At 34.9% G+C, this 17,883-nt stretch overlaps 3 pseudogenes; all 3 read left to right on the top strand.

Annotated features, from left to right (window-relative positions):
• LOC140885218 (uncharacterized) lies at positions 1-1,643 on the top strand (annotated as a pseudogene).
• Positions 1,644-12,082: 10,439 nt separating this feature from the next.
• LOC140884595 (protein NUCLEAR FUSION DEFECTIVE 4-like) lies at positions 12,083-14,934 on the top strand (annotated as a pseudogene).
• On the top strand, positions 14,741-17,255 carry LOC140878953 (protein NUCLEAR FUSION DEFECTIVE 4-like; annotated as a pseudogene).
• The last annotated feature ends 628 nt before the right edge of the window (positions 17,256-17,883 follow it).

The following is a 17,883-nucleotide window of genomic DNA, read 5'->3' as shown; positions in this document are numbered from 1 at the left end:
GATTGATGTTAAAGAGCTGATTATGGGTTATTTCACGGAGAGGATCCATTTATTTTTCCATAGCAGATGGCTGGTTTTTGTGGCTGCAGTGTGGATGCAATCTTGGGCTGGAACTGGGTATTTGTTTGGTAGCATTTCACCTGTCATCAAGAGTGCTTTAAACTATGATCAAAGGCAAGTTGCGAGTTTAGGGGTTGCTAAAGACTTGGGGGGCAGCGTCGGACTTTCCGCTGGAAGTTTATCTAAAATTTTGCCCTTGTGGGGTGTTCTACTTGTTGGTGTGATACAGAATTTTGTTGGGTACGGTTGGATTTGGCTTATTGTGACGGGCAGAGCTCCAGTTCTGCCGTTATGGGCTGTGAGTATCATTTTTACGCTTGTTCTTATGAAATGTCATTTGATCATTCGATTTGATTGTTGTTTTTTATTGTTGATCTGAAATCATCAGTAAATGTTGATCTTTGGTTTATTTTGATTTTAGTGTGGTTTATACGATGTTGAGTTGATCTCAATGTTCTGTATGATGTTTTAACAGGGGGCCAAGTCCTTTTCAACTGTTGGCTTACTGTCTTTCATCATCTTTTTTCAATCCATTTAGTTTTATATGATCAATCCTCAGTTTGATCAAAGTTCGTGTCAAAATTCAACTTTTCTCTAAGTATTTTCACGGCACTAGATTTTTGGGGAATAAATTTATCATGCGTAACTGGAGGCTGGCGAGTAGAAAGTTGCTGTAAAAAAGCCTTATACAAATGCAGGAAAAAGTCTTCATTTTGTTTCAAGCTGATATACACTCTATTTTGTTTTTACCACGACATCTGCTGCACAGCTTTAGTTGTTTTTTTATTTACCGAATCTCATTTAGAATCGAATGACTACCATGACCTTTGGTTTGCATCTAAAGTTTTCTGAGAAGTGAAGCATTATTTCTTGACAAATTGTTAGATGTGTATCCTTATTTTTGTGGGAGCTAATGGCAAAACCTACTTCAACACGGCAGCATTGGTCTATTGTGTGCAAAACTTTCCCAAAAGCCGTGGTCCTGTTGTGGGAATACTCAAGGGTTTTGCTGGGTTGAGTGGTGCAATCTTGACACAGTTCTATACACTGGTCCATTCTCCTGACCATGCATCACTTATATTTATGGTTGTGGTTGGGCCAACATTGTGATAATTGCTCTGATGTTCTTTATCAGGCCTGTTAGAGGTCACAGGCAAACACAGTCGTCCGATGGGTTTAATTTCTCGATTATCTATAGAATATTCCTCCTTTTGGCTGCTTATTTGATGGGGGTAATGCTCGTGCAGGATCTAGTTGGTTTAAGCGAAACCGTTGTTAGAATTTTCATGGTGATTCTGTTGGTTATATTATTTATTCCCATTGTTATCCCAGCGACTTTGAGTTTTTATCTAGAGCCAAGATTACCAGTGGAAGAGTCTCTTCTATCTGAACCACATTGTGGAGCTGAAGACGATTTCCAAGATATTATAGGTGGTGAAATTGAAGCCGGGGAAAATGTAGAGTCGCCTTTTGCTTTAGAGAGACAAAGGTTGATTGCTGAACGACAAGCAGATCTGTCTGAAGCAGCTGCAGAAAGAGTTGGAAGAATCAACAAACGAAGACTACAAACGGGTGAGGATTAGCCATTTCTAATTTAATTGTCGTTTAAATTATTTATTTGTCCGACATATTGTGTCATAGGAAATAAGCAAGTACAGAAACTGAGGCTCAAGTTGCACCAGATAATGAGATTGCAGGTAATTGAGTAATTGACTGAATCTGCTCATATATTGATTGTATTGCATACATTCATAGAACAGTGATTTGTTATGCTACAATCCTTATCTATTGAGCCTTTATTAAGTGTATTTGCTGAGATTGTGCCTTTGAGTAGATGAAATGCATTTGAAAGATTAAACAAAAAAGATACAATATAGATTTGAGGAAATAAGATTGAATGTGATAATAACAGTTTTGGGTATTAAGTTAAGATGCATTATAAATAGTAATGCAATAACTGAGTACCAGTTAACAGTTGATTGTTTTCTGTGTAGTGATTCAGTTAGATCGGCAATAGAAATGACTAGAGATTTATTATATGAGTTTCAGAAAGTATGATTCCTTTTATTTGGTACTGGTTATATCAAGATGAATGTAGAAGAGTGTCGGAAGAATTCTAGTAGATGTACTAGATCAGTAAAAAAAACTAGCCTAGAATTGACAGATATGTCAGTGGTTAGAATGTACAAAAATATTCAGATGACATATGCCGACCTTTCGATGAAAGAAGTTCTATATAGAGAGTGGTGTCTAGTACGAAAGTTTTATGACAACTCGTATAGAAGAGCACTACTTGAACTGAAGAACTCCAGAAACAGCAGAATAGTGATTAGCAAAGAATTATTCTAGGACCGAAGTGATTATTAATTCTATGACAACAAGTTAAGTCAAAAAGATAATATTTGACTATTGTCAAAAAGGAATTAATAGGTAAAATCATATCAATAGAGAATAAGAAAAATCAGTTACAGTTGAGCTTTCTCTTTAATTTTGCTGAAGCTATTACATTATAGAAATCATGATTCTTGAATCTCTTGATATCAATTCTGATGTTTTTGTTATTCGACCTCGATCGATCTTGATTGACTCTTATTTCTTTGCTAGAGTCTGATTTGATTCTTTCTTCTTGAGTTTTATGATGCAAGTGAGTTGGTATCACTTAGCAGATTTTGTCATTCAGAATATGTAATTTTGGATGATCTTGATTTGAGCAAGTTCCTTTGAGTCGAGATTTGAGAATTTTTTATCATTTAATGTACATATTTAGTGTATTTTGAAGTTCTGGCTTGTAATTGATAGAAATTAAGATATAGAGTATCAGCAATATTTATGGATTGATTGCATGATTTGCTAGTAAATGGGACATAGAAAGAAGAATTAAACAGAAAATATAATCAAACACAAGTGCAAAACGTGAGAGAGGGTGATAAGCTTGAGTGCGTGCAAGTCTACCCGCACAAGGTTTGGAAAAAGTTTGCAATATTTCGCTGCATTGCATAGCCCCTGTGACAGTTTAAAGGAAAATTTAATTAAAACGAGACAACCAAGACACACGTAGGTACCGAAAAAATCATGTAACATGTAGCCGATTCAGGACTCAAATTTAATCTTAAATTACGGGAATTCTCCTATCTTGTTCAAAGGTCTATTTCTAGAACAATCAAATCTATTCAAATATTGACGGATTAATCTTTCGTAATTCTAATCAAATTTGAATGCATTAAATATTTATGAAAATTCAGTTTACACCCAAACTGCACATTGAAACCGAATTCTATTTCTACTCGATTTTACCATGTGTTGATTATCAAAGTGATCAAAATCAATACCTCCTCTGTCGACTTGGAATCGATTAACATGCGAGCAAACAGTTGATCAGACTATCCACAAGACAAATATGAATCTAACAATCAATAAAATAAAATCAAGTCTGAAAAATCCCAAATAAACATCCAAGTTTTCTACATCAATTTGTTCGGCCCAATCACGCCGACTTGGTTGAAAATAAACTACTCAATAATTGAAAATAGAAATAAAGAATAAAGAAAGAAAAAACTCTGATGGAGCGTCTTCCAAGTCTTCAATCCTCCTCCTAGCCGCCTCCTTCTGTCTGATACGTTCCAACCCCTAATCACGTTCTGAACTCTCTTATTTATATGTCTTTGAAATCCCATAAAATAAAGCCCAGAAAACTAAGAATTTTAATTTCCGAAATTTTATATTTCTGATTCTGCGACATGAACGGACCCTGGATAAGGGTCCGTGCCCACCTTCGGGTGCCCTCGGCCTCAAATTATTTTTTCCTTGCGACATGTCCGGACCCCGTGCCACCTCCGTGCATGGGTCCGTGCATACATACATATGTGTTAGCGCGCAGTTTTCTTGAAAAAATAATAACTCGAGTTCTAACCGTCGGATCAAGCCAAAATTTGGACAGCAGCTTTAAAACATCTTGAATTGATTTTTAACAGTGGAGATTGGATTTTGGTCTTTCTATCATTAAAAATGAATTTTTGACAATAGTTGCTCCGTAATTCATGCTTGTGGCTCTTCTCTTGCTCCAAAAATCATGATTTCTTCAATATTTTTACAAAAATCAACCCGGAGAGTGAAATACACACACATGCAATAAATCATGTAAAAACACACAAAAACAATATGAATGAACACAAAATAGACATAAAAATAACACAAAATAATGCACACAAAATGCATTTATCATTGATCTTCCGGCAAAAGAAAAAGTACAAGATGAAACATCTCGAGCGAGAAGTTTACAGTTCAATTATTCTTTAAAATTTATATTGGGAGAAAAATTTTTAAAAACATTTCATAGATTTTTTTACAAAAAATTATCCAAACATATGCTTTAATGTTTTTTAGTTATCGAAATACTTAAAATTTTTATCAAATATATGTCTAAACAGAATCAACATTTTTATCAAATTTATTTTATTAATTAATATTTTTCTTCTCTTTAGTTTACCCAAAATAAATTTCATATTTTCACAATAATAACATTTCTAGCATGCATCTTGTTTAGACTACAGCTTCCTGTATTCTACAAAATTCATATAAAATAATATATCTTAGTTATTTATGGGCCATATATATTTTTTTTTTTTGACTTGATAAACAGAAGTTTACCGACAATAAAAATAACTAAAAAAAGAAAACATGTGTGGTGTTGAAAATATATATAAATATATATTATTATTTATTGTTGAATGTTGAAGGTTGAAAGTTGAAAATTGAGTTGTAAAATATTGAAAATTAGTGTGTGATGATGTAATTAATGATGCATTAATTTTTGACTAATCTCCAATTGAGATCTATAAATAGGTCTCTCCATTTGTGTAGAAAAACACAATTGTGAAGAGAGAAAAATTTTATAAAGTGTAGAATTTTGAGTTTTTGAGTTTTTACTTTTTACCGTAAATTTTTATTTTGTCACAACACGTTATCAGCACGATCGCTCGAAGGTTCTCTATATTTTCCGACGCTCCAAAATACAAGAAGAAGTCAAAAATATTCAATAAGTAAGAATTTTTATTTTACTGTTTATATATTTTTATTGTGTATTTATATACTAACCATATTTGTATAATCTCATGTTATTATATAAAAGGTTGTCTACGACATCGATCTTATAATAATGTGATATGATATACTATACCTGACTTTATAATAACTATATTGGTATAATTTCACAACATTATATAAAAAGCTGTCTACGACACTGACCTTATAATAATGTGATATGATATACATAATTATTTAATTATGATTATCATTATATGCATTACATGATTATCACGAATTTTTATTCAACACATACTCAATTTTTTCTTTACCCCCAACGGTCACAAACGGTAACAAAACGGCTAGTTTTTGCCCTATAAATATGTTCACTCAAACTCATTTTCAATCACACCAAATTCATTCTTTCTCTCAAAATATTTTATCCTCGGTTTTTTCGAAGATGGAGATGATGACATTTATAAGGATATTTTTCATAACGACTATGATCATCATGCTCACGAGTCTTTTACTCACCAGCGATTTTCCAACACATATTTTTTCTCTATTTGTATACGCACTTGTAATTTACGTTCTTCCATTATTTTGTATTGTCATATTTATGGAAATTAACTAATAAAATGCATTGTTATTTTCTAGTACCACCATGTCGAACTTGGCGAAACTTGAATTCATTGCACTTGATATAACCGGAAAGAATTATATGCCATGGACCCTCGATGTAGAAATGCATCTCGAGTCATTGGGTCTTAACGAAACTATCAAAGAAAATAACATATCATCCTCACAAGATAAAGCAAAAGCGATGATATTTTTACGCAGACATCTTGATGAGGGGTTGAAATGTGAATATTTGACCGAAAAAGACCCAATGATTTTGTGGAAAGGGTTAAAAGAACGTTTTGAGCATATACGGGAAGTTATACTTCCGACCGCACGAGATGAATGGAATACTTTAAGATTCCAAGATTTTAAAAAGGTGAGTGATTATAATTCTGCGATGTATCGAATTGTCTCACAGCTGAAATTTTGTGGGCATAATATTACTGAGATGGAAATGCTTGAAAAGACATTTTCCACATTCCACGCATCAAATATAACTCTACAACAGCAATATAGAGTGCGTGGATTTTCAAGATACTCAGAACTCATCGCATGTTTACTCGTGGCGGAAAAGAATAATGAATTGCTCATGAGAAATCATCAGTCCAGACCTACTGGTTCAACGGCATTTCCTGAAGCAAATGTCGTAAGTAAAAATGAAAACCAAAATCAAAGATATAGACAAGATTTTGGTCGAGGTCGTGGACGAGGACGTGGGCGTGGACGTGGGCGTAGAAATGATCGCGGTCGTGGTCGAGGCCGTGGATTTGAAAATAAAAAAGATAGTTATTTCAATAACTCATCTCAAAGGAACGTCACGAACCACCCACAAAAGAGGCAGCATGATAATACGGGTGAAAATGAAAATCATCCAAAAAGAACTGAGAGTGTTTGTTATAGATGTGGCACTCCAGGACATTGGTCAAGAACTTGTCGAGCCCCTGAGCATCTGTGTAAGCTCTATAAAGATTCAATAAAGGGGAAAGAAAAAGAGACCAATTTTACTGAAAACATTGACCATGCAAGTGGTTCAATGAATTTAGATGCTGCCTACTTTTTGAATGATTTCGAAGATATTGATTAAATATACTGGTGGGAAAAGAATTTAACAATGTAATTTTTATTTTATAAAACATATTATATTTTGCATGTATTGTTTGCATGTATCTTTCTTAATTCATTTTATTGCATATTGTTTTTGAAGATCATTATGGAAAATGCTATGATCAAAGATGGAAATAATGCACTGGAAGTTTGCATACCAGATAGTGGTACAACGCACACTATCCTCAGAAATGAAAAATATTTCTTGGAATTAAAACCAACAAAAACAATGGTGAATACAATATCAGGTCCTGTAGACTTGATTGAAGGATGTGGCAAAGCACAATTTTTGTTACCTAATGGTACAAAATTTTTGATAAATAGTGCTTTATATTCACCACGATCACAAAGAAATTTGTTGAGTTTTAATGATATATATTCTCATGGTTATGATACGGAAACAATAACCGAAGGAAATGAGAAATATATGTGTCTTACTACATATAAATCAGGAAAGAAATATGTAGTTGAGAAATTATCAATGCTCCCTACTGGATTGCATTATACACATATAAGTCCAATCGAATCAAATATGGTTATTGGAAATTCTTCAATACTAACAAATTGGCATGATCGATTGGGACATCCTGGTTCAATAATGATGCGAAGGATTATAGAAAATACAAGTGGTCATCCACTGAAAGACCAGAAGATCTTTCAGAATAATAAGTTTCAGTGTAAAGCATGTTCTCTGGGGAAACTTATTATAAGACCATCACCAGCTAAAATCCAAAAGGAATCACCCATATTTCTTGAACGTATTCAAGGTGATATTTGTGGGCCAATTCATCCACCATGTGGACCATTTCGATACTTTATGGTATTGATCGATGCCTCTAGCAGATGGTCACATGTATGTTTATTGTCCACTCGGAATGTGGCATTTGCAAAATTGATGGCTCAAATAATAAAATTGCGGAATCAATTTCCCGAATATACGATCAAGAAAATAAGACTTGATAATGCTGGAGAATTTACTTCCCAGACTTTTAACGACTATTGTATGTCGATGGGAATTACTGTTGAACATCCTGTAGCTCATGTTCATACACAAAATGGATTAGCTGAATCATTGATTAAACGTCTGCAGTTGATTGCTAGACCAATGATTATGAGAACGAAACTCCCTATTTCTATATGGGGACATGCAATTTTACATGCTGCTGCATTGATTCGCATCAGGCCAAGTGCATATCATAAACACTCCCCATTGCAGCTTGTATTTGGCAAAGAACCAGATATTTCTCATTTGAGAATTTTTGGATGTATGGTGTATGTGCCTATTGCACCACCTCAAAGAACAAAAATGGGACCTCAAAGAAAGAATGGTATTTATATCGGCTATGATAGTCCATCAATCATTAGATATCTTGAGGCTCAGACAGGCGATGTGTTTACAGCACGGTTTGCTGATTGTCATTTTGATGAAAATAACTTCCCAATGTTAGGGGGAGAAAAGAAACACATCGAAAAAGAAATCACATGGTATGTACCATCATTATTACATTTGGATCCTAGAACTAAACAATGTGATAAAGATGTACAGCAAATTGTGCATTTGCAAAGAATAGCAAATCAAATGCCAGATGCATTTGCAGACACAAAAGGGGTAACAAAATCATATATACCTGCTGTAAATGCCCCTGCTCGAGTTGAAATTCCAAAGAAACAAAATGAAGACATTCATGATGTCATAAAACGCCTGAAGCGTGGAAGGCCAATCGGTTCAAAGGATAAAAATCCTCGGAAAAGAAAATACATAGAGAAAAATGATGATCAGAAAATAGAAAATGGTGTTCCAGAAGAAACACACGATGATGAAAATATTTTGTCAGAACCACAAACTGACGAGAATCATGAAATCTCTATCAATTATATTAATACTGGAAAAATATGGAACCGAAAGAATGTACAAGATATTGATGAGATATTTTCGTACAATGTGGCATGTGACATCGTAAATGAAGATAATGAACCAAAATCTTTTGGTGAATGCAAAACTCGAAAGGATTGGTCAAAATGGAAAGATGTCATCCAGGTTGAATTAAATTCGCTAAATAAACGTAGTGTTTTTGGACCTATAGTCCTTACACCTAAAGGTGTTAAACCTGTTGGGTACAAATGGGTTTTTATTCGAAAGAGAAATGAGAAAAATGAAATAGTGAGATATAAAGCTCGACTTGTTGCACAAGGTTTTTCTCAAAGACCTGGAATTGATTATGAAGAAACATATTCTCCTGTTATGGATGCAATTACGTTTCGATATTTGATTAGTTTGGCAGTGTCTGAAAATTTGGAAATGTGTCTTATGGATGTTGTTACAGCTTACTTATACGGATCACTTGATAGTGATATATACATGAAAATCCCTGAAGGATTTAAGATGCCTGAAGCACAAAGTTCAAAACCCAGAGAATTTTATTCTGTAAAATTGCAAAGATCATTATATGGGTTAAAGCAATCTGGCCGAATGTGGTATAATCGGCTAAGTGAGCACTTGATGAAAAATGGATATGTAAATGATCTAATATGCCCTTGTGTTTTCATCAAGAAAACAACATCCGGATGTGTAATTATTGCTGTATATGTTGATGATTTAAACATCATTGGAACGAATAAAGAAATTCAAGAAGTGATGTTATACTTGAAGGAAGAATTTGAAATGAAAGACCTTGGAAAAACCAAGTATTGTCTTGGTTTACAAATTGAACAAAAAGAATGTGGAATTTTTGTTCACCAGTCTAATTATACAGAGAAGGTCCTTAAACGTTTCAATATGGATCAATCAAATCCTTTAAGTACTCCAATGGTTGTCAGATCATTGAATATAGAAAAGGATCCATTTCGTCCATGTGAAGATGATGAAGTTGTTCTTGGTCCTGAAGTACCATATCTAAGTGCCATTGGTGCCCTTATGTATCTTGCAAATTGCACTAGACCAGACATATCTTTTGCAGTAAATTTATTGGCAAGATTCAGTTCATGTCCAACGAAGAGGCACTGGAACGGAATTAAACATATATTCCGTTATTTACGAGGAACGACGGATTTGGGACTTTTGTATCCAAAAGATACAAATCAGAGAATAATTGGTTATGCTGATGCTGGATACTTATCTGATCCACATAAGGCACGTTCCCAAACCGGATATGTATTTACTCGTGGAGGCACTGCAATCTCTTGGCGATCACAGAAACAAACACTTGTTACAACTTCATCAAATCATGCCGAGATTATTGCACTACATGAAGCAAGCCGTGAATGTGTCTGGCTTAAATCAATGACTCGGCATATCCAAACTTCTTGCGGATTATCAGTGGACAAGAATCCAATCACACTGTATGAAGATAATGCCGCATGTGTTGCCCAAATGAAAGAAGGATACATCAAAAGTGACAGAACTAAACATATTCCTCCTAAATTCTTTGCATACACTCAAGAGCTGGAGAAGAATAAAGATATTGATATCTGTTACATTCAATCAAGTGAGAACTCATCCGATCTCTTCACAAAGGCACTTCCCACGGCGATATTCAGAAAACACATTTATAATATTGGGATGCGCAATCTACGAAATATGTGAAGAATCATTCATGTTGACATCAGGGGGAGTTTACGTGGCTGCACTCTTTTTTCCTTACTATGGTTTTTGTCCCAATGGGTTTTTCCTAGTAAGGTTTTTAACGAGGCAGTATACAACACGTAATGGAGATAGTCATTCTATCATGATCATCATCACAAGGGGGAGTGTTGAAAATATATATAAATATATATTATTATTTATTGTTGAATGTTGAAGGTTGAAAGTTGAAAATTGAGTTGTAAAATATTGAAAATTAGTGTGTGATGATGTAATTAATGATGTATTAATTTTTGACTAATCTCCAATTGAGATCTATAAATAGGTCTCTCCATTTGTGTAGAAAAACACAATTGTGAAGAGAGAAAAATTTTATAAAGTGTAGAATTTTGAGTTTTTGAGTTTTTACTTTTTACCGTAAATTTTTACTTTTTCACAACATGTGGAACCTCTAAAACCTCATAAATAATTTAATAATAAAAGAACATAGATAATAGATAAGATCCACTTAAGCTATTTTCCGTGAAGAAACTGAATAAAGAGATGGACGACATTAATTGACATAGGACATGTATGTATTTATAACCATCTCTTGTTTGGACTTTAGTTCCATATATCTCGAGATGCATATCAAGTTATGGTATTATATTATAATTATATAATATCACTTGTCATCTTGCGTACCTTTAATGTAACTTAATTTAGAGCAATCATGTTCACCAAGAAAACGTTTATTTTCAAGTTTATATACGAAATTATAGGTGCCAAATCTCCATATTTTAATTATCATTTGGCTAATTATAGATCTTGTAATATAATTGACGCCTAAAAAAGAAATTTGACACATATTATAGAGTGACCCTTGGGTGCACACTTCAAGAAGTATTGGATAAAAATTCAAATAGTGTGACCTTTTTCCATATCGCAAAGGTCATTTTCTTCCCTACCTCTTCAGACTTTTTGTCCACTTTTTTTATTTTCTGTCTCATTTATATTTAATATTTTAAAACAATTTACACACCAACTTGTGCAACCGGGGGTCCTATACTCTTTGTACACTTCCCATTTCTCATTATTATTATTCATTATAATATAAAATATTTCATGTGTATTATGCAATTCCCTCTATTCGAGTCTTGGTATGATTATGATCCTTTGAAAAGTTCAAGAAAGGGAATATACCATCGTCCTCATTTTATTTTTATATGCAATTAATTACCTCTTACCTAATGGTCAATAATTTTATGCTGATTAATAAAGAGGACATCATCATCTTATTTAAATAATTGATTGAATAAATAATAACATAATAATAACAACAATAATAAACACAAATGTTACACTTGTATTAACATGTGATTTTTAAAGATCTTCGTGTGGTTGTTGTTTGATCTCATTAATGCGCTCTCAAAAAATGGGCACAGGTGGATGAATTGACCCAGATAGGTTAAAAGTACCTGAATTAAAACGAGCAATCAGTAAATTTATTAAAATTTCAATTTAATTATACCACAAGATCCACACATGGGATATTTGCCATACTCAACACATAAGAATAAATGTTATTTATATTATTTTATGAAATGAACATAGCTACGAACACACCCATCATTGTCGTTCCACCCTGACGGCTCTCTTTCATCTTTCATATTTATTTTATAAGGGTCAACAGAACGGCCTCTAAATTTGCTATATACACCCATTTCAGAATTCCCAACTGGAAGCATTTGGCTTTTGATTGGCGCCGAAGAAGTTTGGGAATCGATGATGGGTTACTTCAATGAAGGGATCCGTTCTTTTGTCAATAACAGATGGTTGGTGTTCGTGGATGCAATGTGGATACAATCATGTGCGGGGATCGGGTATTTTTTTGGCAGCATATCGCCGGTGATCAAGCGTTTTTTGAACTACAATCAAAGGCAGGTGGCGAGATTAGGGGTGGCGAAGGATTTGGGGGACAACGTCGGATTCTTGACTGGGACTTTTGGGCTGCTCTACTTATTGGTGTGATGATGAATTTTGTTGGGTATGGTTGGGTTTGGCTCATTGTGTCTGGGAGAGCTCCTGTTCTGCCATTATGGGCTGTGAGTACAGATTTTCTCTTCTTATGCTGTTTGATCCATGATTTTATTTCAAGTCGTTGGAACATGGATCTGTTTTAGATGTTGAGTGCAAGGTGTTGTGTTTTTATCTTAAATTGTTCAAGTCCTTTGACTTTTTGATTTGTTGTCTTTTTGCGAGATTTATTCGATTCATCTGAGTGTTTTGTGGATCATGCTGTTTCATGTGGTTCTATTGTGACCGGTGTCGTTCGATACTATTATTGATTCAACCTTTTGAATCCATTTGTTTTCCAAATGTTTTTTTCTGATGATACTCGGATGAGTCCACCTCTGGATCTCACGCTTCTTCTTTAATTCGCAAAGATGTCATTTTTATATTTAAAAAAAGTAACTTGATAGTGAACTGTGGATTTATCTTTACAGACGGATTACTGATTTCCATTTTCTTTTAATTTGATAATTATCTTCAGGCGGTTTTATATTTGTCTACTCCAAGTGCAGAGTCTTGCTTTAAAAAGACTTCATACATATTCAAGAGAACAGAGTTAATTTGTTCATGTGGTATCTTAAAGTAGAGATAAGCTCTGTTGCTTACTGTCGTTTGTAATTGGCTGTTGACTCAAGTCCTTTTTCTTTACAAAATGAAGGCAAAGCACAACTTTTTAGTAGCTAGAAATTTTTTGTTTAGGATTGAGCAAGTTTAATAGTTATCATCTGTTCATGTGTAGATGTGCATTCTTATCTTTGTGGGAACCAATGGCGAGACCTATTTCAACATAGCAGCATTGGTTTCTTGCGTGCAAAACTTCCCTAAAAGTCGTGGTCCTGTTGTGGGAATTCTTAAGGGTTTTGCGAGATTGAGTGGTGCAATCTTGACTCAAATATACGCACTGATGCATACCCCAGACCACGCATCGCTCATATTTATGGTTGCGGTTGGGCCAACAATAGTGATCATTGCTCTTATGTTCATTGTCAAGTCTGTTGGAGGTCACAAGAAAATACGGTCATCCGATGGGTTTAATTTCTCAGTTATATATGGCATGTGCGTTGTTTTGGCTGCTTATTTGATGGGGGTAATGCTGGCAAGATATAGTTGATTTAAACCAAACCATAATTACAATTTTCACTATCATTCTACTAGTTATTTTGTTTATTCCCATTGCTATTCCGGTGACTCTGAGTTCCTGTTGAAGAGGCACTTCTAACTGAATCTCAAAAACAAGAGGCTGGCAAATCTGAAGATGATGGTCAAGACGTCATATTTAGTGAAATTGAGGATGAAAAACCAAAAGAGGTTGACTTACTTCCTGCTTTAGAGAGGAAAAGGAGGATTGCCCAACTGCAGAAAAAGCTAGCCCAAGCAGCTGTAGAAGGTGCTGTGAGAATCAAGAAACGAAGACCACATAGAGGGGAGGATTTCACATTATTGGATGCATTGATAAAGGCAGATTTTTGGCTTATATTTTTCTCTCTTCTACTGGGCTCAGGTTCTGGCTTGACTGTTATCGACAATTTGGGTCAGATGAGCCAATCCTTGGGTTATGAAAACACCCATGTATTTGTTTCGATGATCAGCATTTGGAACTTTCTTGGTCGTGTAGGTGGTGGCTGCATCTCTGAGAAAATTTTTAGATACCTTGTTTCTATATTTTTCTCTCAACGTGTATGTTTACAAATTGCTATGTATTTTTTCTCACTACAATTACTGTATACTGCAAAACAGGGACTATGCATATCCAAGGCATGCTGCCATGGCCGGTGCCCAAGTGGTAATGGAATTCGGACATTTCTTCTTCGCAATGGCTGGCCCGGGGCAATGTATGTCGGAACTTTCCTTGTCGGTGTCGGATACGGAGCACACTGGACAATAGTGCCTGCAACTGCCTCAGAGCTTTTTGGGCTGAAAAAGTTCGGTGCTTTGTACAATTTTCTCACTCTAGCAAACCCGGCAGGTTCATTAGTATTCTCAGGTGTTATCGCCAGTAGCATATATGACAGAGAGGCAGAAAAACAAGCTCACAATGGTCCTCATGCATATCACAGTATGATGACTTCATTTTCAAGATTCCTATATCTCGAGGAACAACCAAATTGTCATGGTTCCATTTGCTTCTTCGTAACTATCTTGATCATGTCTGGATTTTGCATCATTGCTGCTGTTTTAAGTATGGTGCTCGTGTATCGAACTAAGATAGTGTATGCTAATATTTATGGATGATCTCTACGGTAAACTAGCTGCGATTTCTATTTTAAACTGGGATAAAAGGTCGGCTTTCTGGATCTGGAGATGGCCAAGGTTGAGTAATAAAAAACTTCTCTATGGTAGAATTCTTGGAACGAGAAAATAGCATATTAGTTTTAAGGGATATAGTTGTTTTTATCGCTATTATCTTTATATATATGCATGTATCTGCTTCATATTCTTTATCGCCACCAACTTATGGTTGGCGTGGGATGTGTAGTATGCTTGGTGTTGTGTCTGCATGTTTTCTATTATTTTATTTGTAATATCAAAATTATTTGGCAAAATTTTGAGCTTCTGTGATGTATCCTCACACGCTATGATTTTGATTTTATATTGCTTGGGTTTGATGCATTATGATTCTCTGTAAAATTGCTACCGTAAAATTTCTTTAGACTGCTGGCTCTTTTCTAGTTTTTCTCGAATCAATTGAAATAATCTGCCAATCAAGAGAGCGCTCACAAATGTTTGCTTTATATTAACAACTATGAATCATAAACTTACACTCGATTCGATAAAAATAACTTTATTTTGGTTCTTCCCCCTTCAAGAATCATTAACTACAAATACTGTAGAGATTGTCTCAATTTGAAGAACCAAGAAACAAAAATAGGACCCATCTATATTTGATCCTTTTAATTTTTTTGGATGGTTTTAATTATTTGATTTCACTAGTACAAATGCTTTTTCACCCATTAATCTTGCCGGAATAATTAGCTCCTCTTTGCAACAATGTATATTAATCCGTGGGGATTTATCTTAGTTGGAGTGTATGGCTGCAATCTCATTCACTTCAACCATTCAACAGTTGACCCCCTCACGATCACTAGATCCTTAGTGAAGATTCCACTCATTCAGACCAAAATATGCAAATAACCCCTATTTTTTCAGAAGTCCACATGATAGTACAAAATTTTAGATTGATGTTAAAGAGCTGATTATGGGTTATTTCATGGAGAGAATCCATTTATTTTTCCATAGCAGATGGCTGGTTTTTGTGGCTGCAGTGGATGCAATCTTGGGCTGGAACTGGGTATTTTTTTGGTAGCATTTCACCTGTCATCAAGAGTGCTTTAAACTACGATCAAAGGCAAGTTGCGAGTTTAGGGGTTGCTAAAGACTTGGGGGGCAGCGTCGGACTTTCCGCTGGAAGTTTATCTGAAATTTTGCCCTTGTGGGGTGTTCTACTTGTTGGTGTGATACAGAATTTTGTTGGGTACGGTTGGATTTGGCTTATTGTGACGGGCAGAGCTCCAGTTCTGCCGTTATGGGCTGTGAGTATCATTTTTACGCTTGTTCTTATGAAATGTCATTTGATCATTCGATTTGATTTTTGTTTTTTTATTGTTGATCTGAAATCATCAATAAATGTTGATCTTTGGTTTATTTTGATTTTAGTGTGGTTTATGCGATGTTGAGTTGATCTCAATGTTCTGTATGATGTTTTAACAGGGGGCCAAGTCCTTTTCAACTGTTGGCTTACTATCTTTCATCATCTTTTTCAATTCATTTAGTTTTATATGATCAATCCTCAGTTTGATCAAAGTTCGTGTCAAAATTCAACCTTTCTCTTTGTATTTTCACGGCACTAAATTTTTAGGGAATAAATTTATCATGCGTAATTGGAAGCTGGCGTGTAGAAATTTGCTGTAAAAAAGCCTTATACAAATGCAGGAAAAAGTCTTCATTTTGTTTCAAGCTGATATACACTCTATTTTGTTTTTACCACGGCATCTGCTACACAGCTTCGGTTGTTTTTTTATTTACCGAATCTCATTTAGAATCGAATGAATACCATGACCTTTGGTTTGCATATGAAGTCTTATGAGAAGTGAAGCATTATTTCTCGACAAATTGTTAGATGTGTATCCTTATTTTTGTGGGAGCTAATGGCGAAACCTACTTCAACACGGCAGCCTTGATCTCTTGTGTGCAAAACTTTCCCAAAAGCCGTGGTCCTGTTGTGGGAATACTCAAGGGTTTTGCTGGGTTGAGTGGTGCAATCTTGACACAGTTCTATACACTGGTCCATTCTCCTGACCATGCGTCACTTATATTTATGGTTTTGGTTGGGCCAACAATAGTGATAATTGCTCTGATGTTCTTTATCAGGCCTGTTAGAGGTCACAGGCAAACACAGTCATCCGATGGGTTTAATTTCTCGATTATCTATAGCATATTCCTACTTTTGGCTGCTTATTTGATGGGGGTAATGCTCGTGCAGGATCTAGTTGATTTAAGCAAAACCGTTGTTACAATTTTCACGGTGATTCTGTTGGTTATATTATTTATTCCCATTGTTATCCCAGCAACTTTGAGTTTTTATCTGGAGCCAAGATTACCAGTGGAAGAGTCTCTTCTATCTGAACCACATTGTGGAGCTGAAGACGATGTCCAAGATATTATAGCTGGTGAAATTGAAGCCGAGGAAAATGTAGAGTCGCCTTCTACTTTAAAGAGACAAAGGTTGATTGCTGAATGACAAGCAGATCTGTCCGAAGCAGCTGCAGAAGGAGTTGGAAGAATCAACAAACGAAGACTACAAACGGGGGAGGATTAGCCATTTCTAATTTAATTGTCGTTTAAATTATTTGTTTGTCCGACATATTGTGTCATAGGAAATAAGCAAGTACAGAAACTGAGGCTCAAGTTGCACCAGATAATGAGATTGCAGGTAATTGATTAATTGGCTGAATCTGCTTATATATTGATTGTATTGCATACATTCATAGAACAGTGATTTGTTATGCTACAATCCTTATCTATTGAGCCTTTATTAAGTGTATTTGCTGAGATTGTGCCTTTGAGTAGATGGAATGCATTTGAAAGATTAAACAGAAAAGATACAATACAGATTTGAGGAAATAAGATTGAATGTGATAATAACAGTTTTGGGTATTAAGTTAAGATGCATTATAAATAGTAATGCAATAACTGAGTACCAGTTAACAGTTGATTGTTTTTTGTGTAGTGTTTCAGTTAGATCAGCAATAGAAATGACTAGAGATTTATGATATGAGTTTCAAAAAGTACGATTCCTTTTATTCGGTACTGGTTATATCCAGATAAATGTAGAAGAGTGTCGGAAAAATTCTAGTAGATGTACTAAATCAGTAGAAAACTAGCCTAGAATTGACAGATATGTCAGTGGTTAGAATATACAGAAATATTCAAATGACATATGCCGA

The sequence above is a fragment of the Henckelia pumila genome, chromosome 2 (genome assembly GCF_033568475.1).
Source record: "Henckelia pumila isolate YLH828 chromosome 2, ASM3356847v2, whole genome shotgun sequence".
Lineage (NCBI taxonomy): Eukaryota > Viridiplantae > Streptophyta > Magnoliopsida > Lamiales > Gesneriaceae > Henckelia > Henckelia pumila.
Note: the sequence above shows the minus strand (reverse complement) of the source record. Positions and strands in the feature narration are given on the sequence as shown.